This window comes from Phoca vitulina, unplaced genomic scaffold (assembly GCF_004348235.1).
Source record: "Phoca vitulina isolate PV1807 unplaced genomic scaffold, GSC_HSeal_1.0 scaffold66, whole genome shotgun sequence".
NCBI classification, from domain to species: domain Eukaryota; kingdom Metazoa; phylum Chordata; class Mammalia; order Carnivora; family Phocidae; genus Phoca; species Phoca vitulina.
The window spans coordinates 5812321-5837152 of NW_022589769.1; the positions used below are offsets into that span (position 1 = coordinate 5812321).

At 40.7% G+C, this 24832-nt stretch overlaps 2 long non-coding RNA genes across 3 annotated transcripts in view; one reads left to right on the forward strand and one right to left on the reverse strand.

Annotated features, from left to right (window-relative positions):
- Nucleotides 1-1715: 1715 nt before the first annotated feature.
- The window catches only part of LOC116624354, a 226080-nt gene continuing 202963 nt past the window's right edge, over nucleotides 1716-24832 (reverse strand). The window contains exon 6 of the long non-coding RNA XR_004297880.1: nucleotides 1716-1787. This is a non-coding gene — a long non-coding RNA (uncharacterized LOC116624354). The remainder of the gene's footprint in view (nucleotides 1788-24832) is intronic.
- LOC116624355 overlaps nucleotides 5435-24832 on the forward strand; it is a 42564-nt gene continuing 23166 nt past the window's right edge. Inside the window, exons 1-4 of one of the 2 annotated variants that reach the window (XR_004297881.1) lie at nucleotides 5435-5542; nucleotides 13482-13658; nucleotides 14644-14808; nucleotides 15561-15730. This is a non-coding gene — a long non-coding RNA (uncharacterized LOC116624355). Of the gene's footprint in view, nucleotides 5543-13481; nucleotides 13659-14643; nucleotides 14809-15560; nucleotides 15731-24832 lie in introns of those variants that run through there. The other variant, XR_004297882.1, reaches the window with a different exon arrangement.

The window sequence follows — 24832 nt, forward strand, 5'->3', positions numbered from 1 at the left end:
AGCAGACTCCCTGCTGAGCAGGGAGTCTGATGCAGGACTCGATCCCGAGACTCCAGGATCATGACCTGAGCCGAAGGCAGTCGCCTAACCAACTGAGCCACCCAGGCGCCCCGGAATCTTTCTTTCTGACCAGTAGGTCTCCACAGTGGGCTTAACATATTCAGAAACTATGTTGTAAACAGATGTGCTGTCATCCAGGCTTGGTGTTCCATTAATACAGCAGAGGCAGAGTAGATTGAGCAAAATTTTTGAGGGCCCTAGGATTTGCAAAATGGCAAATGAGCATGGCTTCCACTGAAAGTCACCAGCTGCAATAGCCCCTCACAAGGGAGTCAGACTGTCTTTTGAAGCTTTGAAGCTAAGCAGACTTCTCCTCTCTAGCTATGAAAGTCCTAGATGGACTTTCCAATAGAAGGCCATTTCATCTACCTTGAGAATCTATCATTTAGCATAGCCACCTTTAATGAGTTCTCTTACCTACACCTTCCAACAGAAGTCCAATAGAAGGCCATTTCATCTACCTTGAAAATCTATTGTTCAGCATAGCCACCTTTACTGAGTTCTCTTACCTAGACCTTCCAGAAAACTTGCTGCACCTTCCACATCAGCACTTGCTGCTTCACCTTGCACTTTTATGTTACAGAGATGGCTTCTTTCCTTAAACCTCATGACCCAACCTCTGCTAGCTTCAAACTTTTCTTCTGCAGCTTCCTCACCTCTCACAGCCTTTACAGAATTGAGGAGAGTTAGGGCCTTGTTCTGGGTGAGGGTTTGGCTGAAGGGAAATTTGTGTCTGGTTTGATCTTCTATCCAGACTCCTAAAACTTTCTCCGTATCAGCAAGGAGTCTATTTTGCTTTCTTATCATTCATGTGTTCACTGGAGTAGGACTTTCAATTTCTTTCAAGAACTTTCCCCGTTGCATTCACAATGTGGCTAACTGTTTGGAGCAAGAGGCTTAGCTTTCGGCCTATCTTGGGTTTTGACATGCCTGCCTCACGAAGCTTCATCATTTCTAGCTTTTGATTGAAAGCGAGAGATGTGCAACTCTCCCTTTCACTTGAACGCTTAGAGGCCGTTATAGGGTTATTTATTGGCCTAATCTCCATATTGTTGTGTCTCAGGAAATAGGGAAACTCCCAAGGGAGGGAGAGAGATGAGAGAATGGCCAGTAACTGGAGCAGTAAAACACACACAATATTTATCAATTGAGGTCACCGTCTTGTATGGGCATGACTCGTGGCATCCCAAAACAATTACGATAGTAACATCAAAGATCACCAATCACAGATCACCATAAATGATATAATAACAATGAACAAGTTTGAAATACTGTGAGAATTACCAAAATGTGACAGAAAGACACGAAGTGAGCAAATGCTCTTGGAAAAATATGCCAACAGACTTGCCCGAAACATGATTGCCACACATCAGCAATTAGTAGAAACTGCCCTATCTGGGAAGCACAATCAAATGAGGTATGCCTGGAATACCAATTCTACAAAAACTCTTCTTCTAAAAAAACTGGAGAGGAAGGAATACTGCCTGATTCATTCTATGAGGTCACCATTACCCTGACTTTAAAACCAGAAAAAGACAGAAGAAAAAAAAATTAGAGGACAATGTCTCTCATGCACACAGATGCAAAAATTCTCAATAAAATTCAAGCAAATTAAATCTCACATTTTTGTAAAGAGACAATAAAAATACCTGTGTGGGGTTTATCTCAGGAGCACAGCTTGGTTTAGTATTTGAAAACTGATCCATGGAATTCACTGTACGAGCAGCCTGTAAGAAAACAACAAAGCAGGACCAGTTCAATAATAGATGCAGAAAACCCTTTTGTAAAAAACAAACATCCATTGATTATAAAAACTCTGAAAACTGGCATAGAATAAAACTTCATCAGCCTGATAAAGGCATCCATAAAAAACCTACAGCTAGCCCCATATTTAATGGTAAAAGACTATGGTTTCCCTCTAAGATCAGGAATCAGCTAGATTTGTCTGCTCTCTCTACTTCTGTTCAACATCGTTCTAGAGGTTCTAGCAGCACAGTAAGGCAATCAAAAGAAATCAAAAGCAACCATATGAGAAATAAAAAGTAAAGCTGTCCTTATTCACAGACCTGATAATTTATAAAGAGAACTTCATAGAATCTACCAAAAAGCCACTAGAACTAATAGGTGAGTTTAACAGGTTTCTGGTCAATATATTTTGGAAATCAGTTTTGTTTCTATATATTGGTAATGAATACATGGAAATGAAGATTTATAGAATGATACTTTTTTAAATAATAACACCAAAAATATGAAATATGTAGGGATAAGTTTGACCAAAGTTGTGCAAGACTTATACACCCTAAAAAATCACCAAACATTGCTCAGAGAAATTAAAGAACATCTAAAGAAAGTGAGAGAGATGGTATTGAAAGACCTAATACTGGTAAGGTGTCAATGCTCAAATTGATCTATAAAGCCTATACCAGCTCATTCAAAATCCCTGCAGGCCATATTTGTGTAAACTGAGTAGCCACTTCTGAAATTAATATGGAAATGCAAAGCTCCTGATTTTGGAAAAGAGGAACAAGTTGGAGAAATTGCACTATAAGATTTCAATACTTAGTAGAAAGCTACAGCAATCAAAACAGTATGATATGGTGTTGGCAAAAGAAAAAAACACAACACAAAGATCAATGGAACAGAATAAAGAGTCCAGAAATAGACCCACACGTACATAGCCAAGGATGCCAAAGTACGTCTGTGAAAATGAAAAGGAAGCCACAGATTGGGAGAAAATACTTGCAAAATGCGTATGTTGCAAGAGACTTCTATCCGGAATACACAAGGAACTCCTACCACTGGATAACAAAAGACAAACCATCCAATACACATCTGAACAAACACTTCACCCAAAAAGACATACAGAAGGAAGGGCCACCTGGGTGGCTCAGCCAGTTAAGCCTCCGACTCTTGGTTTCTGCTCAGGTGATGATCTCAGGGTCATGAGTTCAAGTGCTGCATCGGACTCTGCACTCAGCATGGAGTCTGCTTGTGATTCTCTTTCTCTCTCTGTCCCTCCCACTCATGCTCTCTCTCTCTCTCTCTCTAAAATAAATATTTTTTTAAAGAAGACATACAGAAGGTAAATAAGCATATAAAAATTGCTCAATATTATTAGTCATTGAGAGAACGTAAAATAAATCACACTGAGATACCACTTCACTCATACTAGAATAAAATGTAAAAGATGGATCTGACCAAATTTTTATGAAGTTGTGGAGGAACTAGAACCCTCATACTCTACTGGGAAGAATGTAAAAAGTGACAACCACTTTGGAACATGGTCTGGCAGTTTCTTAAAAATTTAAACATTCGGGACACCTGGGTGGCACAGTCAGTTGGGTGTCCAATTCTTGGTTTCAGCTCTGGTCACGATCTCAGGGTCATGGGATCAAGACCTGTGTCAGGCTCTGCACTCAGAAGGGAGTCTGCTTGAGATTCTCTTCCTCTCCCTCTGCCCCTCCTGCTCATGCACTCTCTCTCTCTCTTTCTCTCTCTCTCTCAAATAAATAAATCTTAAAAAAAATTTTTAAACGTTCAACTAATGGATGACCCCACCATTCTCCTCCTCATATGTACCAAGGAGAAACTGAAGCATGTGTCCATACAAAGACTTGTAGAAATAGGGTCAAGGAAGCTTTACACTTAATAGCCAAAAAATAGAAGCATCTGAAAAGTCTATCATCAGATGGGTAGATAAATGAGTGAAAGATACCAGACAAAAAGAGTATGTATGCTATGTATCCACTTATATAAAATTCTAGGAAATTGCAAACTAATCTATAGAGACAGCAGATCCATGGTTATGTCGGGATGAAGGAGGAAGGTATTCAGATGAAGAAGGCATTATAAAAAGGCTTGAGGAAACTTTCAGAGGTGACAGATACGTTCATGATCTTGATTGTGGTGATGATTTCACAGATGGATTATAATGTCCAAACTCATCAAATCCTATACTTTATTTTTTTTTTAAAGATCTATTTATTTATTTGAGAGAGAGAGAGAGCAGGTGGGAGTAGAGGGAGAGGTAGAGAGAATCTCAAGCAGACTCTGCGATGAGCATGGAACCTGTCACGGGGCTGGATCCCACGATGCTGAGATCGTGGCCTGAGCCAAAATCAAGTTAGACGCTTACCAGACTGAGCCACAGGCACCCAAATCGTATACTTTAATATGTAAAGTTATTGTAAGTCAATTATACTTCAATAAAGCTGTAAAATAATGCAACCCTCAATCCCATGCCCAGATATGCTGATTAAGTAGCAGTAGGTAAAGTACAAAAACCATCAGCTTTCTTAAACAGGTCTCTCGGGACATGCTGATGTAGGTGATCCCTGAACTGCACTTTGAAAAATGCTGCCAGAGGAAAATATATCTCTTGGCTACACCAACCAGCCAGGGGTACCATATACCAGGCATGGTTGGCCAGTTCACCCCAATCGGCCAGGCAAGCAGGACCCACCTAACTGGAACCAGCAACCACTTTTTCCTTCCCTCCCTTTCTCTCCACACTGTCTCATCCACAAGTTCATTTTTCTTTCTCGTCACTTCTTGTCTAGTGTTCTTACCTGTCACTCTACTGATTCTGGCAGACCCTCCTCAAAAGTCTTCCCCTTGTGGCTTTAGACTTCTCATGTCCCTAAACACCCCCAAACTTCTGGAGCCCTCCCCATCCTTAAGCTGGAAGGATCCTGCAACTAAGAGAAAAGGCATTACAAAGTTTCCAAAATTGACTCATAGAAAAGATGTTCTTTTGTCCAGAAAGGCTAGAAACCAAGCTCAGTCTAATGGACTCAAACACCTTTATTATTTTTTTTTCACAAATTCTTGTGTCCCTTTTTCTGACTGCATTTAGTTTTGAGATCTTGTGATTTCAGGCCAGCGGGCAATACGAGTGCATATTTTAAGAGTATGGAAAAAGTTAAAATTTAAAAAAAAAATTAAGAAATGGAAATAAAAATCCAATAAACTTTTTTAAAACGCTGATAACCATGAGGAAGATTAATGCATTTTCCCTTATCACTAATCCTTTGTGTGGATTAAAAGGGGTTTTCTTTGTGTGGATTAAAAGGGGTTTTCATTTTTTTTTAATTAATTAAACAAGGGGGTCATTAGGCTGAGGTGGCTTTAAAGCCTTAGTAACCTACGTAAGCCAGCAAAGCCTAAGCCTTCGATGCCTCAAGGTCAAGTCATGGAAAACTAAAGACAACGAATCACGATCAGCCAACTAGCCTTTCCCAAATAAGGCAACCACGGAAGCTGTGGTGAATCCAATCATTTCCTTGCAAGAGTCTTTCCTCTGGCTCCTGTCTGTGGTTGGTGGACTCCTAACCACTTCCCGTCTGGTGCTGCCTAATTCAAACAGAGGTTAGCTCAAATAAACTCTTGAAATGCTAAGTGTGCCTCGGTTTATCTTCTAACAGGATCAAGACATTGCCCGTTTGCTTCCGCCGCTCTGCCTTTGTCTGCTTCTCCTTCTGAAGTGAGTCCATCCCTCCCCCCCCCATTTGGGCTGTCAGATTTGTCTTAGCTACTTTGTTTGAAGGTCACTTTGCTAGCACCTGACCTGGGCGGTCATTCAAAGCTGGCAGGAAAACCTGTCTCTCGGAGTTAGGGGCAGCATTAGTGCTCTCTGAGCTGCCTAATACGCCTCTTCTTTGCCCGAGACAATGAAAACCTAATTTGGAAAGCTGCCCTGGCTTCAGAAGCCGCTGTTCACTCAGTCAAAAGAGAACTTTATTTAAATAACAGCAATGATCCTATAAATTGATTGACTGCTTCTCACTTGCAGTGCTTCTGGGTCCATTACAGTGATGATATCAGTCAGGACTCTGTGTTGCAGGTACCAAGAACTCCCAGGTCAGAGAACTAAGCAAAAGGGAGGGGGAAAAATGGGCTCACTTAACTTGGAAGTACAAGGGTAGTGTAACCTTCAGGCATGTCTTGATCCAGGGATTTAGTTGGGTGCTCCCTGGTTTCTATCACCTGACTACCATTCACTGGGCTATCTTCATTCTCCTGCCCCATGTTTGGCCCCCGGCTGGCCCAGCTTACAAACCCACAATTGCTAGCCATATTTGCAGAAAGGAGCCAGAAGCTCTCTCCCAGCATTCACACCTAGCAAAAGTTTCCTTGGGTCTCATTGACTTCATGAGATCACATGATCATCCCAGAGCCAATCACTATGGCTAGACACATCCCATACTCCCTTTGGCCAGTTCCCAGGTCACAAGCTTATAGAGCTGGGGTCAGAATGAGAGTAGGGGAGGGGGCCCTGAGAAGAAAATCAAAGTGCATTAGAAGGGCACAGTAGGTGCTCTTGGTGTCCCTCCCAAATCCTCAATGCAAGGCCCATGCAGCCATCTCCCAGCCGCTGTACCACTGGCTGTTAAAAGCTCATACCGCACTTCTCTGGAGGATTGCTTGGTAGACGCCTTCTCACCGACAGCTTTGGGGAATTGGGTCCTTCTCCCAGGAGTGGCCAGCAACGAATGACTGACTGATACAGGGGTATAAAGCCCAGCTCCCTGGCCTCTGGAGAGGGCAAACTCTGTGCTACAGTTCATGCACCAGAGCTCGCTCTAGGATCCAGCTAAGACTAGGCATCCCCTGGAACCACTTCTTTGCATCCCCAACTTTCCAACCCTCTCCTGTTTCTCTTACTCCGTTACAGGTTTGTCCTGAGAGCACTCACTCAAATAACCATTTGCACAAGAATCCCAATTGCAAATTCTGCTTCTAAGCAACACAACCTAAGGCAGATAAAAATGGAAAAAGCATGCTAAGTAGCAAAAACAATAGACCCTGATGATGATGATGATGATGATGATCTTCGCCATGTGTTGAGGACTGGGCTCCATGCTAGATGGTTTACAAACATGTCTTCTTCATATCCTCACCACAGCCTCCAGAGATGGTCATTGTTATCCCTGGAGGAAGTTGGCCTTTAGAGAGAGGAACTGAATTGCCCAAACTCATATTGCTAGGAGCTAGAAAACTTGGATTTGAACCTACTATCTCTTGTTGCCAGTTGCTACTGCTCAGAGACCAGGTCAGTAACCTCCACCCTACCTGACAATATAGCAAACCTTCTGTATCCGCTATATTCTTTCTTTAATGTGTCATATGTGTCAGACACTTTGCCAAGCTTTTTATGCAGCACCTCATTCAGTTTTCACAAAAGCTGTAAGAAGTGGAATATCATCCCATTCCACAAACTGGGACAACATGGGAAGGTGAATGAGCCTGCCCAAAATCGCACGCTAGTAAGTGGTAGAGCCCAGCTTGGACCCGAGCATCTGACTTCAGGGCTCTCTCTCCTAACATCTGGTTAACTATTGTTGCTAAAGTTCTTCCAAAATGTCCTAAGAAACCAGACTTCATCTAGCTCTGGAGAATCTAAAACAAAGAAAAGTTTCCCTTTTCTTTTTCTGAGCCTTGGCTTTCTAGATAGGTAGGAAAGCAAATAATAACTCTGGGTCATTAACCCACGTCTCAATCAATTTAAGTCAATTCCAAAAACTGTCAGAGGTGGGTACAAAATTGTCTGTCAGCTTCATACATTTATGATGTGGGGGAAAAAAACCCTGAGAATCGTGTTTAAAATTGGGATTCATTTCCTTGAGCTACATAAAGAGAAGTTGGCTCATTTTCTTTATAGTAATTGCCACAATTTTCCTAGTAGTTCCCTCTTTGTTGTCTGGCTCTCCCTGAAAGTAAGCTTTGTGAGCACAAGGACTAGGTTGGTCTTGTTTATCACTGTTTTCCCAAGACTTGGCACTGCCATGGCACATGGTTTGTTTTTTGAAAATATCTTTGAAAGAATACATTTTGAAAATGAAGGGAAATAGCAATCACATCAGGCTATCTGCTCCTGATAAAGTTCTCTTTAAAAGAGAGAACTGAATGATAAGGTTAGAGGTCTACTAACTCCTCATGATTCCACCAGTGATTAAAAGCCAGTAGTTTCATTATTTTTTTCTGTTCTCTGGTTTCCAGAACTTAATTCTGTCTTGTAAATTGAGGTCAGACAACTGGTAGAAAATTGAAATCCTCCAGGCTGTTTCTCCATTCGGAGACTAGAGCCACCATCAGCAATGTCTTAATGAATCTCTACTCTATTAAATTGTTATTTGGTCCTGAAGCAGGTCATTTGTAGCCCCTCTTCCTCAGAGCAGAAGGTAGGCTGCAGAAAAGAAAGGGAAAACTCAGACAAGGCAGAACAATATTAAGAGGTACTCTCCAACTGTGGATCCACATTTAATTAACTCTTTCTGAACAAAGAGCGATCAGATAACAGGCTCACACTGTCAAGGGAGGTTGGAGGCGGTGGAAAATTCCTGCAAAGGACTGTCCAGAGATGGACGTGGTGAGACATCCAGGGATGGTGCATCTGTTTGGAGAACTGGGTCCCTTGCTGCTGGGAGCCTGGAGAATGCAAACTTCTTGAGTCAACTCAATTCAGGTGGGAACTAACCCATCTTTGACCCATCACTCAGTTGCTGTGCTGTCTCATGCCCCCATCATGTTTTATTGCCTTCTTTAGACTGGCCTCCCTGCCTTCATTCTCAAGCCCTGCTCCCCTTTGCAATCTTAAAAAGAATAATTATTTAATGAGCTTCAATTACACCCAGATACTCTAAGAGCATTACATGGATTAACTTGTTTAATCCTTACAACAAGCCAGTGGGGTAGATAGGGTTATCATCCTCATTTTGTAGAGGAGGAAACAGGGATTTAGGGAAAAGAAATGGTTTGCCCAAGGTCCCATATACTAGTCAATGGCAGAACAAGCTTCTAGCCCCGGGCAACCTGATTCCAAAGACAATGCTGTTCACCTTGCTGTCCTGCTTCTAGCCAACACCCAAGTTGTCTCTCTGAAGCCTGGATCTGACCATATCCCTCTTGTTAGTCTTCTGTGATTCTCTGCTGCTCAGTTGATGAAGTCCAACTCCATTTCCTAGTAAGTTTCTAGACTAGGCTTGAATCTGCCTCCACCATCTCTGACTCCCTGACACTCTCCCCAATGTACTCATCTCTCCATCCCCTCTAGACTTTTTACTGTTTCTTTTCTTTCTATCTCTCTCTCTCTCTCTTTTTTTTTTTTTTTTTTTTTTTTTGAGAGAGAGAGAGCACAAGTGGTGGGGGGGAGGGCAGAGGGAGAGCAAGAGAGAGAAAATCTTAAGCAGGCTCCAGGCTTGCCACATTCACATTTGGGGGAGAGGGAATTCTACTAGCATCCAGTGAGTAGAGGCCAGGGATGCCACCAGATATCACATATATAGTCCCATCCAACAAAGAATTATCCAGCTCCAAATGTTAATATTGCTGAGGTTGAGAAACTGGCTTATCCTAGAGCCTGCTCATAGCAAACAAAGTGACTGATGTGTCTGTTAGAACAAATACAGCTCGGAACTTCAGTTGTGATGAGTGTTTATTTTAAAGGACCCAGGCTCCATCCTTGGGAATCCAATCAGAAAGTCCAGACACAATCAAAAATCTTAAAGTCCCAGGAATCTGGCATGGAAAAAAATCTGAGACATGCATTTCTTCAGTCTTTCGCTAATCTGGGCTTTTAAAAATCAACACTGTTTGACATAGACAGGATACCTGGTATGGCAGAAAATACAAATGAGCTCCATTCAGAAGAGAGGTTAATTTTTTTTCCAGAGCTATTTTGGGGAGGAAGGTGGGGAGAATTATCAGAGATATAGGAGTGACTGAAGAGTGTGAGCTTATGGTTGTATTCCAGAATATACTGGAGAGTGCTTCAGATGGAAAGTGTGGAATAATGCATGTGTCTAAAGAAGCAAAGGCTGTGTTTTGTTGAGATATTTTGAACAGAATATTGAGAAAACCCTGATCTAGGGAAAGGAAGATTGCAGCTAATCATGAATGATCGAGGCCCAACAGAAAGGACTTAGGAATATTTCTTGAGTAAGAAAATGAACTAATGAGAATAATGCAAAAATTTTTCCTGGGTGGCTATCTATCACTTCTTATCCAGACTAGGACACTCTTGAAAATGAAGGAGGGACTGTGCATAATTAACAGGGATTAATTGACATGACAGGCATAAACTGAAACTGTCCCAGGAAAATTAAACCTTTTGACAATTTTATGTAAATATTCTAATTATTGTACTTAGGCCACAGGTAGCGTAGATGTGGCATGCACACCACCATTCCTTCCTTCTATGCCGGTAGCAGACATTACTAATCCATTACAGTAGTCTTCCCCTCTAAATCAGTGTGTGGTCTTGAAATCATTCTCATTAGAGCATCCCCACTCTTCTCTACAAATTGACAGGCACTGGCATAAGTGATCAGACTCCAGCTGTGGGTGAGGACCCCATTTTTACACTCCACTCAGTTCCACGTGTCTTCATTCTCCCACCATTTTTGTCCTTACTGGAATTCACATTCTCAGTAATCTAGAATTCTACCTTTAGTAATTAAGATTATTGATTATTAGATACATTTTAAATTAATTAATTAAATAATATGTAAGTCAAGTTAATTTTATTATAAAATAAATTCTGAATTAAATTCAGGTTCCTAGGGAGGCAAAGCCTGAGACACAATAGTCCTTTTATTTTCTTTTTAAAGTTTTTATTTAAATTCCAGTTAGTTAACATACAGTGTTATATTAGTTTCAGGTGTACAATAAGTGATTCAACACTTCCATTTGTCATCCAGCACTCATCATGACAAGTATGCTCCTTAATCCCCATCATTTATTTCACCCATCCCCCCACTCACTTCCCCTCTGGTGACCATCATTTTGTTCTCTATAGTTAAGAGTCTGTTTCTTGGTTTGCCTCTTTTTTTCCCTATGACTGTTTTGTTTCTTAAATTCCACATGAGTGATATCATATGGTATTTGTCTTTCTCTGACTGACTTATTTTGCTTGGCATAATACTCTCTAGCCCCATCCACATCGTTGTAGTTCCTTTAGACATAACCTTGCAGAGTTACTTGAATATCTTGTTGTGTGTGTTTTAATGCCATATGATATTTTATCAATTTGATATCTAGGGTCAATTAGGCATGAATATTAAATATGTTTTTCAGTTAATGGTTAATAAAACAAAACCATCGGATGGATTTCTGCTTGCTGCAAGTTGTAGGGTTTGATTAACATGGCCATTTTTCTGAGGAGCCATTCTGGTTTCTATCTTGGCAAATACATCAGATAATTTCAACAGGCTTGACTAGTAGTTACTAAACTGCGTGGGATGAACTAAGAACAATGATTGATGGGCTGAAAGCTATAAGCAATTAAGAGACACATCTCCCTCAATGAATATTAATGTTTAACCATTGAGGACATGGGGGGGCAAGGTTAGGGGGTGTGGTTGGAGCTTTTCAACCATAATAGAGATGAGTTATTTGGAAATAAGACTGACTCAAAGTATCTGCCTTGTTTAATATAATACATGTGCAAGTTGCTGAAGATTGATCTCTAATTCCATAATCTTTCCTGTAAATTGCTATGTGGGAACCCTTTGTGATGTGTGCCATGCAATCTAACCTCAGACCTCAAAATTGGCCCTTAACGAATTCTTACCAGTGTTACAAGCTTTGTATTGTTCAACAGTAAACGTATTTGTTATGTATTTGATGTACCCAAGGTTATTCATTGTAAATTAAATATTCATTGCAAACTAAAATACCATTTCAGATGTAAAACATTTAACTCTCTTTCTCAGATTGATGGCCTGTGAGTTGTATCCAGGCTACAGATGTGTTTATTTGGCCCCATAATATTTTAAATTATGTTCTAAAGCTTGCAACTACTAAAAAAAAATCTAAAAATCAGGAATTTTTGCATTTTTTAAAGCACATTTTATAACTGAAAAAAAAAAAAAAAACCAAAGCCCTCCCACTCTGAAAAGTAGACTATCTAGCAGCACTGGGTATCCATTCCTGTGAAGATACTGGGTATTTTTCAGTTGCACCTAACCATCCTCATTTATTATGTTTCCTTCCTGGCCCCTCGAGGTATTTAAGTGTGGAACTCATGCTTTAGCTTAATAAGTCAATCACAAAGGAATCAACCATGAAATTGAAGATGTAGTCACCCAAGAGCATATTTTAATTTAAATTTAACATTAGCCAATGCTTCAGGCTAATGATGAACATTATCCAGCTGTTCCAACACAAACACACAGACACACATGCACACAGAGTTTCAGAACAAGTTCTACTCATTCAACCAAACACATATTTGCTAAGTACTTACTATGTGCCAGAAATGATGTCAGGTGTTTTGATAACAACATTAACTTCATCCTTGCTCTCAAAAAGCCCAGAGATAAGCAGGACAAATACACAAGCTAACAGAAAATTGCAACACAGTGAACTGCTGGATTGGGGGATGTATTATGGAAACTCTGATGTGAGGCACATTCCCCAGATTTTTAAAATGTACCTTATACACTGTCAGTCTAGAAGGCAGAGGTAGGTTGAATATGTTTATAAGTTCACAACTGCCTTGTTCTTTTGGATTTAAATTTGTTTTTAGAATTGGTAACAGTAAGAGGAAAGCTATAAGTGACTCACTCAAGACCAATTGGTTTATACCAGGGGCAGGACTAGAACTCAGCAGCTGGGCAATTTTATTTTTTTCAGGAGAGATTTCCACCCACTGGCTTGAAAAGTGGGTCACGCCATTGCTGATAGATATGAAAAATATTATCAGGAAAGATTTGCTTCAGGCCACTGCTACGTAATATCTCCTGACTTCAAACAATGGGCTGAAAGATATTTCTGTCTTGTGGGAATTCATCTAGAATACCTGGACTAAATGATGATTATTTGTGTGGGTTGGGGTCAGTCTTAATGCAACACCACAAGATCATTATAGTGAAATGAAGGGCTTGGAGGAGGCTCTCATGGTCATCCTGATCCAATTTGTGTTTGACAAAATACTGAATGGGACAGCTAATCCCCAGAATGCAAGAATCAAATTGAGAAAGATCTCACTAGACTGGAACACTGGGCACAAGCCAAAAGATGAGCATTAACAGGGATAAATATTGCTTTAAAAAAATCAGTTGGTCAGGTACAGTATGAAGAGGATCAGGCTAGTCTGTGGTTCCCGTGAGAAAGATCCGGATGTCTTAGAGGCTCATGTCTGCCAAAAGAGATGCTATGCCATAAAAAGGTGCTAATGGAGAAAACTCTTCTAGTTAATAAATAACAAAACTACTACTAAAAACAGGCTCCCGATAAATAAACAAAGAGCAAAGTTCGAACTCAAATTGATTAAAGGAACATGAAGAATTTATTGGATCATGTACCTAAAAGTCCAAGAGAGAACTCCAAATGGTAGTCACTTTGTAATGTGTAACAAACAACATCTAAATTTCAGTGGCTTTCAAAAACAAAAGTTAATTTTTAATTTTTCTTTCTCATAGGTGTATGGGGCAGCCACATTTGGACTGATAGAGGTTGGGTTTGGCTGGGCCAGACTGAACTCAGGACTTCCAGTTAGTTCTGCCTGCTCCATGGGTCTTCAGTCTGGGCCCCAGCCAAAGAGGCAGTGGCACCTTGGAGGTGATCATTTCAAGACTGATCACAGGAGCTCACAAGGGGTGAGTAGAAATAGGCATGCTTTAGGGTCTGGGCTGGAAACTGGAAACCATCACTCCTTCCCACATTCCATTGGCCAAGCCCAGTCAACTGAATAGCCCAACAACAGCAGAGTTGGGAAATCTAATCTACCCCATTTATTAGGAGGTATTGTGGTTGCATGATAAAGGACATGGATGTGTAATTCTAATGCAGAGAGAGAGATACAATTTTCCACATTCCACATTCTGGCTTCAGTACGCCTGGATTCAGAAATGCAAATAATGCCAAAAGGAATCATTTCTTTCATCTCTCTGCTTTCCACCGTATTGACTTTGAGTACTAAAACCCATCTATACTCATAGCTTACCATCTGCATTAACATAACTTTACTATTTCACTGTATCCATCAACATAATTTTACTGTTCCAGGAAACACTTGCCCAGCAAGATAAAAGTTGTGAATAACTTTATTGTTTGTCCAAGGAACTTCACAAAAGACCCATCAATTCTTCAATAGAAAGCATTAAACAATAGTTTATACCCAAGACTCTTTGAACCCCTCATCTCAAATTTCTGATCTTGTTCTGTCTACCAATCCAAAACGATTATATCATAATCCTTACTAATTTTTAAAAAGATTTATTTATTTATTTGAGAGAGAGAGAGAAAAGTAGGGGCAGGGGGTGAGTGACAAACAGAATCTCAAGTAGGCTTGACTCCCAGCACAGAGCCTGATGCAGATCTCAATCTCAGGACCCTGAGATCATGATCTGAGCTGAAATCAAGAGTCAGATGCTTAACTGACTGAGCCACCCTCTACTAATTCTAATTAGTAAGTTGCCCCCTTATTAATTCTAACATTAGGGACTCACCTTAAATGGGCTTCAAAATCTCAATAAATATCTCATTTTTGTCCTCACTCTTCTGAGATGCTACTAAGATTCTATCAAGGTAGCGTTTTCCTTTATAGTGATAAAAATCAGCTTATCTCTATCTTATCTGCAGGTTGTTTTGGTGATATTTTGGGGAACCAGCATTCAGTAGCCTCATTCTAAGGATATCACCACAAGGCTGCAAAAGGTGTCACCAGCTCCTTTAGATTTATGTTATAAAAGCTGAGCATCCCTACAAGAAAAGACAATTTCTTGGTAGCTACAGAAAATGTCCAAGGTAAGGCTGTGATTGTCTCAGGGCAAACCACATGCCCAACCGTAAACCAGTCAGATCTAGCAGGTCGTTGTGCTCTGGTGGGCTACACCCCAATCTCTTGGCTACTGCTGGAAATGAGAATGGAGTGAACCCCTCCTGAGCCACATGGATTGAGAGCAGAGTAGGTGTGGTTCCCCAGAGGACAATGGAGCATCTGATACCAGAAGAAGGGGGAATAAATGTTGAGAAGACATAAATGACAGATATTTGCTCAACTATTTTAGCCAATAGATATTACTGGGTCCCACACAAGAGGAGAAAAGCCTTCTTGCACTACTTAATACTGATCTCTACAAACTGTTGTATATCCAGAAGAAGGAGTGATAACAGAATGGGATGGGCACTAATTTAATACTGAAAACTGCACAGTTTATCTAGAACAAGAAGCTTTGAAAGTTTGTCATGTATAAAAGTGAATAAAACTGATTCACACTTGATTCAATTCAATTAAACCCACAAAAATTGGGGCTGAATTATGTTATGGACTGAGTGTAAATACCCATCCCGCCCCCCAACCTCCCCACCCCTGCCAAATTCATATGTTGAAGCCCTAACCCCCCAGTGTGACTGTACTTGGAGTAAGGAAGTAATTAAGGTTAAATGAGGTCATAAAGGAGAGGCCCCGATACAATAAGACTAGTGTCCTTCATGGGAAGAGACACCAGGGAGCTCTCTCTCTCTCTCTCTCTTTCTCTCTGTGTATACACATTGAGGAAAGACCAGGTGAGGACATAGCGAGATTGCAGTTTTCTGGAAGCCAAGAAGAGAGTTATCACCAGAAACGAATCATAGGAGCCTTGATCTTGGGACTTCTACCCTCCAGAACTGCGAGAAAATAAATTTCTGTTGTTTAAGCCATCCAGTCTGGGCCATTTTGTTCTGGCAGCCTGAGCTGACTAATACAAGCATCAGTTTGCTACATAGTGTTCTGTGATTTCAGTAGGTAGGTGGCAACTTCACCAGATCTTGACCATGGCAAAAATCCTATGCCAGCTATTGAGTTAGATATTAGAGCATCATCACAAAAGAGGCTCTGACAATATGGACTGATAAGAAAAAATACCCAAAATTTAGGGATGCCTGGGTGGCTCAGTCAGTTGGGCATCTATCTGCCTTCAACTCAGGTCATGATCCCAGGGTCCTGGGATCGAGTCCCACATTGGGCACCCTGCTCAGCGGGGAGCCTGCTTCTCCCTCTCCCACTCCCTCTTCTTTGTGTGCTCTGTCTCTCTCTAGCAAATAAATAAATAAAGTCTTTAAAAAAAAAAAAAGAAAAGAAAAAATATCCAAAATTCAGAAGTAAGGACAAAAAATAAATACTATAGCATCTCATGTAGATATCATGTTACAGCACTAACAGTTCTGCTCACTCAAGATTTATCCAATTCTTTTAGAGAATGTATCTGTATTGACTTTGCTTTTTATTCTTTGGAGATCAAATACTGTAAAGTTGCATATCATCTTATAGATTTCTATGCAGGGGAAAAGATAGCCTTAAAGATTACAGTCCTACTGTCCTATAGGACATGACTCCATTTTATCTAACTAGCAATCTTATTCTAATTTCTTCTTTCCAAAAAGCCTATAAATACCTAGTTCTTCAAAATGTTCCTTGAATAAGTTTTACCTTTTTACTGATTCTTTCATTAAACAGTGGAATAAAAATCCTGACCTGTGCTCAATTTATATTTGTATGAAAGTCATGTTTTCGACTTTTTGAAAATTATTATTTGATAGAGCCTTCTAGATGACTAGGAGAGAGTCATTAAAACAAATTGCAATTGGGACAGGGAGGGATTAAGGAAAGGTAGCCACAGTGCACCATGGTACCAGAAGGATTTAGCCTAGCCTAAAGGATTGGGAATGGCTCCCAAAAAAGAGACGTTTCTTGAAGCATGAGTAGGGATTAGTCGAGTGAAGGAACGATAAGGGGATAAGGTCTGCAAAGGCCCAAGGTCATCAGTGAAAGAGAGGAGGTGGATAGAATCAATAGGGAGAAGCCATAAGGAGCATATTTTTTATCAGAGGGGTTGGAACCAGAGTTCTAGGCCTTCCAAGGATGTCAAAATTCCCAAAAGGTGAACAGAAAGGGAGCTCATGTCCCTGCACCTCTGATCAGGCTTGCACATGGCTTTGGATTCTAGGTAAGCTGTCAAATGACTCCCACAGGAAAAAAAAAATAGCTCAGAGGCTCATCCTTGGGACTCACAGTTCAGCTTCAGACAGCAGGAAACAATTCCCTTCTCCTCACCCACTGTGGAACCCTGGAGAGGAGGAAGGAAGCACTTTCCATAAGACCAACCAAAGAGAGAGCTTTCCCAAGCCTGTGTTACACAGAGGCCTAATTAAATCTATATCCATGAAAGGGAGTGGCAGCCAAGTGGGCTCGTTCTGATCCCAGCTCTGCTTTGCAGATGAGGGTTTTTCCATAATGAGCCCAAACCACTTCTCATTTGGTTGCAAATTTCAGAAGACAGGAGGGAAATAAAATGTGGGGCTTGTGTTGCCAGGATATTAAGCCACTCATCATAAAACAAGATAACTAGAACGTGGTAGATAGAAGACAACGTTTCATTGAGCCTGGCTGGGCCCTGACTTCCTGTGCTGGCTGGGCACAGGAAGGTCTTTGTCAGGGAGTTTTGACCTGGAGGACTGTAGGGCAAAGTGCTTTGTTCGGCCAGCAACCAACCCAAGCAATGGCAGCCACATAGAAGAGTAGTTTCTCTTTGGATTTTTGACACTGGTCAAAATACTGCAGACTTTGGAGACACGCAGACCTGGGTTTGTATCCTGGCTCTGTCACTTACTAGCTCTGTGGCCTTACGTAAGTAGACTCAACTTCTTCGTCTCTATTAGGGGATAACAACAGTCCTTACCTCAAGGGGCTACTCCTAGCATGAAGTAAGTCAATGCTTGGAAAATGCTTGGTCCAGGGTCTGACATGGAGCAAGTGTTTCCCCCCATTATTATAACTACAGAAATAATCGTGATGATGATGATGGTGGTCATCAAGGCCTGTCTGTAATTTCTATTATAAAAATTTGACTTAAAAAAAAAATTTGACTTCAAACCCTAGTGTTTTTTTCTATTGCAAGTTTCATCTTCAGCCTGTTTTAAGGAGTATGTCAATATATTAGGGAAAAACACAAGGAGTTTTGAGGTCTGTCATTCCACTCTGAGGACCAGGGGGGTTTCAAGTGAAGAGATGGGCAATCAACCCATCTTGGTTTGCTTGGGCCCTTCCTGGTTTTAGCACAAAAAGCCCCATATCCTGGGAAACCCCACGGTTCTGGGCCAACCAGGACATTTGGACACCTTATTTATAGGACTGACTCAGGTTGCACAGTGAGTCATAGAACCAGGACGTAACTCCAGGCCTCCTGTCACCCAGCCTGGAAGGTGGGCATAGCAGAGGTTAGCTCCAACACCTTGTCCTGCGGGTGGGCTGAAGAGGTGCACATACTGAAAGAAGCTCCTATTTATAAACTTAAGGGCACGGATTTTTGCAACGGGTACTACCAATGAATGAAGCAGGCCAGGGGAGCCTTGCAGCAAACTACACAGTGCTTTCGAAGTGGGTAGCAGGTATTTCACAACAGCCAAGGGTTGCTCTGTGGGAATGTGAGCCCAGTATTGCCAAATAGACTGATGATCCAAGAGATGGCAGATATCCAAATTTTTAAAAATGTGAAATCCCCAGTTTCAAATGTTAGCAACTAATTCCACCAAAACAAATGAACAAACAAAAAACCTGCATGGGCCCATCAAAATACATTCGTGGGCCAAACGAGATGTACCAGCCCTCAGTTTACAACCCTGACCTAGACCATGCTTTTCTTCACTTCCAGGCCTTTCACACACTGGTCCTTCTGCTGGTACCCCATTTCCTACCCTTAGCTCTTCAGATTCACCCCAGATGTCATAGGCTATGGATCAACCACACGCTCCTGGTTTTCCCACCACTATATGGAAAGAGTCCCAGGGCTCTGTCCTTGGATGACTATTTGTCTATCTCTCTTCATTTCCTTGTTCATTCATCCTCATGTCTTCAAACATCATCTCCAAGCTAATGACTCCCAAATTTTATTACCACTCTGAAACTCTCTCCTGAATGTGAGACCCATATCTTCGACTACCTTCTCGACATCCATTCTTGATGCCTCGTAGGCATTTAAAACTCAATATGTCCAAAGCTGGACTTTTGATTATGTACTTCCAAATGTGTCCCTTCCCAATCCCAGACCAAAACTGGAGCCTTCCAGAATCCAAATTCTCAACCCTCTCTTGGCATCACCTTGGTCCAAGCAACCATCATTTATCATTTATCACATTTATCAGAATCACAGGCTCCACACTGGTCACTTGGCTTCTAAACCCCACGGTGTCCAACAATCTGCCATTCACCTCTGACTCCCCATCACCTCTGACCGCAAGTCCTAAGGACCACCTCGCTGTTATCACCAACTCTTTGCACATGCTGCTTTATCAGTCAAAATGCTTTCCTCCAGATATTTGTGTGGTTCATTCTCTTTGCTCTTCTCACATCTTCACTCAAATGTCACCTTCATGGTAAGTATAGCTTTGAAAATCCAAATTTTCAATTCCCACCCTACCCATCACCATAGCCAGCACCCAGCAAACCCCACCCTGACCCCAGGACACTCCTGTTCCTTTCCCTGGCTTTATTTTCTCCTTAGCTTTTACCATCATCTAACATTCTATATATTTTACTTTTCTGGTTTGGGGCTATCTGACTTTTCTCCCACTAGCTCCTAGAGAACAAAGATTTGTGATTATTTTTTTTCACTTCTCTATTTTCAGAACCTAAAACAATACCTAACACATAGTAAATGCTCAATAAATATTTGTTGAATGTATGAGTCAAATAACCGAGATCCAAAGGATTGGCTGTCCTTTAGGAACTATCATGGAACTTTGAATAAATCAGAATAAATACATTTCTGCCCAGCCAAAATAATAAACGAACTCAAAAGAAAAATAATTAAGCGGAGGGAAAAATATTTTTGTAACACTAATGACAGAGACAGGATTGATTTCTTTTGTTGAATAAGTGCTCCTTCAAAGAAAGAAAAGATGACCAATATCCCAGTGGAAAACTCAGCAAAGGACACAAGATAACAGTTGGGGGAGAGGGAGTAATCAAATGACTCGTTAGCATATGAAAAGATACCTAACCTCTCTCATAATTAAAGAAATGCAAATTGAAATAGCAGTGAGACACTAAGTTTTGCCTAACAGGCTGGAAAATAGAAAGATATTTATTATATACAATGTTAGCAAGAACTTGAGTAAATGGTGAGTGTGCAGATCAGGGAAGCCTCTGTGAAGGCGATTTAGTCACTAATATGCAAACTGTAAGACACAAATCCTATGATCTACCAAGAATTTATCCTGCACTTTTCTTTGCAGAAATGCACTAAGATATATGCACAGGGAAGTCCATAGCAGTGTTGCTCATAAAAGAGAAAGACTGGAAACAACCTAATTCACCAAAAGTAATTGTTGTTAAATTTTGAAGCAGGTCATGACTATTTTATAGATGACAGTATACACCTATTTGGGGGGGAAAAAAAAAAAAAGGTTAGGTAGATCTGAACTATTTATATGGAAATAGGAAGTGAAAAATGCAAGATGCACAACAGTGTGCTTCATTTTATCCCTTTTGTATTAAAGAAAAAAAAAAAGGATACGCTTGTACCTGCATAGAAAATTTATGAAAAATATACAAGAAACCATTAACATTGGTTCTCCCTAGGAAGGGTAATGAGAGGTTGGAGGAAGACTTTGACTTCATTTATTTTCAAAATACTTAAACATTTTTGGGGGGCAGTTGGGTGGCTGAATCAGTTAAGTGCCTGCCTTCAGTTAGGTGCCTGCCTTTGGCTAAGGTCATGATCTCAGGGTGCTGGGACCCAGCCCTGCATTGGGCTCCATGCTCAGTGGGGAGTCTGCTTCTCCCTCTCCCTCTGCCCCTTCCCCCTGCTCATTCTCTCTCTCCCTCTCTCTTTCAAATAAGTAAATAAAATCTTTAAAAATATATTTAAACATTTTTTTGTATTTACTTTTTTAATAAAAACTTTGTTTTAATAAAACACCATTTCCCCAAAATATACATTGAGTATTTTAAGATACACATCGTAGGACCAGTAGGAGATTGCCTGTTAGATCACAGGTCCCCCATTCCTCCACCCCAAATGCGAATTTTGCTGCTTCTTACCATCTTAACCTATGTATGAATCAGAATGAGAGTTCTCTTACATCATTCAATTCAGACAATGGTGCCTTCAGACCTGCAGACCACAAAGATAATTACATCGTGATGGCATTTTCTCTCTCCTTGGTCTCAGTCCTCAGTACAAACTTTTGGAGAAAGAAAAAATTATGGAAAGCTTTTATCCCTGACTTTGAAATGTGGCATAAAAGCCCTATAACTACCTGGAAAAATGAAGAGTAATGCAGGTGGAAAACTTCAGGTCCAGGAATAACTTGTTCTTTAGACTTGGGGATAACGTGCTTTGCATAATAACAGCTTCTAATTAGGATATGTTTTTGGGGGGTTTTTTTTTGAGTTTTTTTGGTAACTCTTGGCCACCTTCAGCCATTTTGCCCACCCCCCTCAACCACCACCTCTGGCAACCACCAATCTGTTCTCTGTATCTATGAGTTTGTTTATTTTTTAGATTCTAAACACGAGTAAGATCACACAGTATTTATCTTTCTTTGTCTGACTTACTTCACTTAGCATAATGCCCTCAAGGTCCATCCAGTGTTGCTGCAAATGGCAGGATTCCTTTTTTTAAGGTTAATAATATTCCATTGTACGTATACACCACATTTTCTTTATTTATCTGTTGATAAACACTTAGGTTGTTTCCACATCTTGGCTATTGTGAATAATGCTGCAATGAACATGGGAGGGGTGTGCAGATATCTTTTAAGACAGTGAGTTTATTTCCTTTGGATAAATACCCAGAAATGGGATTACTGGATCATGTGGTAGTTCTATTTTTAATTTTCTGAAGAGCTTCCATATTGTTTTTAGAATGTATTTAGAATATGGGCAAGACCATACAAAATAAAACAAAACAAAAGTCATCCTTCTCACTTCGGTATTGAAAATCCAAGATTACATGTTAAGACAATGCCTTTTATTTAGCTTACTTATGTTTATGCTAATGTATATCAATTTGAGAATGCCTTATGCCTCATCTTGATCTTTTATACAGAAGTCAGGTTTACATCCATGGTCAGTGACTAAAATTTCAACACTTGGAAGCACTGGGGGAAAAATGATGATGGTGGTACATAGAGTTATAAATAGAAGTAGAAGAAGTAGAAATAGTAGAAGTGAAAATAGTAGACATAGCAGAAATAGTAGTAGTAGGTAGAATAGAAATAAAGGAAAAAGTTGATGTAAAAGAGGCCAATGTAGTAGTGACAGAGATTCTCTCATTGACCAAACTCTGCTCAGGCTCCCCTGAACTTTTTCCCTACTAGGCCTGACTTTTGGACTCCAATGTTTGTCTCTGCATTGTCCAATATTAACAAGAATTCTGCTAGTTGGTTTAGCCAGAATTTCCCATCCTCCATACCTGATCACCCTTCAGTGTTTAACCATGTTCCTCATCCTCTACCATCCTCCAGGTGATGTCTGATCACCCTGGCCTGTCTTCAGCAAGAATCTTGTTTGATTGGCTTAGGCAGAATCCTCCTTACCCTCAAGGTTTTTTCTTAGTAATTTCCCATCTGTTGACCTCCCCCCTTGTTCCTTGGTTATAAATTCCCACTTGCCCATGCTGTATTCAGTATTAAGTCCAATCTCTCTCCCCCATGGCAAGACCCCATTCCTACACTTATCATGATGACCCTTTCCATTACACCATGAGTGTCATGAAGACAAGGACCTGTGTGTCTTGCTTCTTGCCTGTCACCCACCATCTAACACTATTCTCTCTCTCTTTTTCAACCTTCTACCCCCTTTCCAAATGCCTTTCATGACTTTGCTTTCCTGGAAACAGCCACACATATGGCTATTTAAACTAATTAAATTTTTTTTAAAAACTTAAAACTCAGTTCTTTATTTGCACTACTCACATTTCAAGGACTCAAAGCCACATGGGGCTAGTGGCAACTGGTTTGGACTGAATACATCTACAGCATTTCCATCACCACAGAAAGTTCTATCGGACAGACTGGAACAGACCATTTCAATACATTCTAAGTTTTCTGAGATTTGAGTTCTCATTTGAGACTTTGCCAACACTGATCCCAAGATGGACTTGGATGATTTGCTTCTCCCAATGTTCAGAATCACCCAGCAAGATCCATTTGGACCAAAGGAAGACATTAATGGCATCCCATGAGGACCACCAAGTCTCATTTCTGTACAGACAGTACTTTGAGTGGTTTGGGATGGTAGCACAGTGTAACCTCTATGTGGTTCCTGGAATCCCCAAAGCCCGGCCTCTGCCTCCACAGTCATCTGTCTCTCCATGGGAGGGATGTTGCATCCATGTAGGAAAGGAGAAGAAAGGAGGCTGTGTGGTGGTGTTATTGCCATGAAGACTCTTGATGTCTCTCCTGATTCCCCAAATGTAGCAGGGACTGAGTGAGCAGTGACAAGTGGCTTCTTTGAAGCCAGTCATCCCCATTTTAATTATTTGATCCATCGGAGTGCAGTGATTTGACGGGTTTAAGTTCAGGATTTTTCTAGGCAGTCAAAGTTCAATTAGGGAACATTAACTGTTCCCCAGTTACATGAGAGGCTCTGAAATTCCACTGAAACTCAAATTATACTTGGGTGGAAATCTGCAAGGTCAGGCTTGAAGATTCATAAGCATAAACAAAAGGGAGAGGAAGATTTGGGAAGAAAAGTGGATGAGGAAGAGAAATGGAGACTACAAGAGAGAATACATCCAGCCAGAAAAAAAATGACTCACAAAAGTAGTCCTTAGGGATTTAAAAATTGGATTTACTGCTTCAACAAGCAGTTGTTAAGGAGCAAAAAATGTTCTATGTTAAGTGCTCTGGAGAACATAGAAGAGAGAGCTCCGGTGTTTTCCTCAGACAGATCTGACTTAAAATCCTAGTCCTTCTGTGGGATACTATGAAATTATGCAGCCTCACTATGCTTCCAAGTTCGATGGTGTCTACCTCAAATTACCACTGTGAAGAGTAAATGAGAGAAGGTAATGGATGTGGAGCTCCTAGCATGCATCTGGAAAAGAGTAGGGTCCTAACTAAAGATAAGGATGTGAATGGACTTGCCCAGTAAGTACAAAGAGAGAAGAAACAGGGGCCCATGTTCAAGCCCCGAGAAGGTCAACATTCCTTGAAAAGAAAGGTGGGAGAAGAGGAGGCAAAGACTACTGGAACAGCCAGATAGAGCACAGAAAAACCACCACTCTTGAAGCCAAGGAAAGAGACTGTTTCAAGATGCTCACAAAAGATAAGGAAAAACAAGGACTGAAAATGTCCATTCATAACCAGGTGCGGCCATTAAAAATGAGGTGTGGCTAAAACACCAGAGGTCATAGATGTTTATGACCTATTGCTTCAAGGGAAGAAATCAGATTATAAAACATCTATGTACTCATTGATAAACGCAGTTGACTGTTTAGTTAGCTCATTCATTCAACAAATATTCACTGAGTGCCTGCTACATTCCAGGCACTATTCAAAATGCTAGCAATATGGGGGTGAGTGAGACAGGTACCCCATGGTGCTTACATCTTACTATGCATGTATTTATGTGATATTATGTGAATATGTACACATGTTTACATAGCTTTACCTTTGGTTGGAAAGGAGTATATGTGATGGATAATAAAATTGGAAAAATTCATATTTTTGCATATGCACATTGCTTATATAACAAAATATGGCAAGCTATGTCCCAAATATTATTGATGATTCATCCAAGTGGTGGGACAGTGTCTGAGTGGTTAAGAGCTCAGTTTGGGGA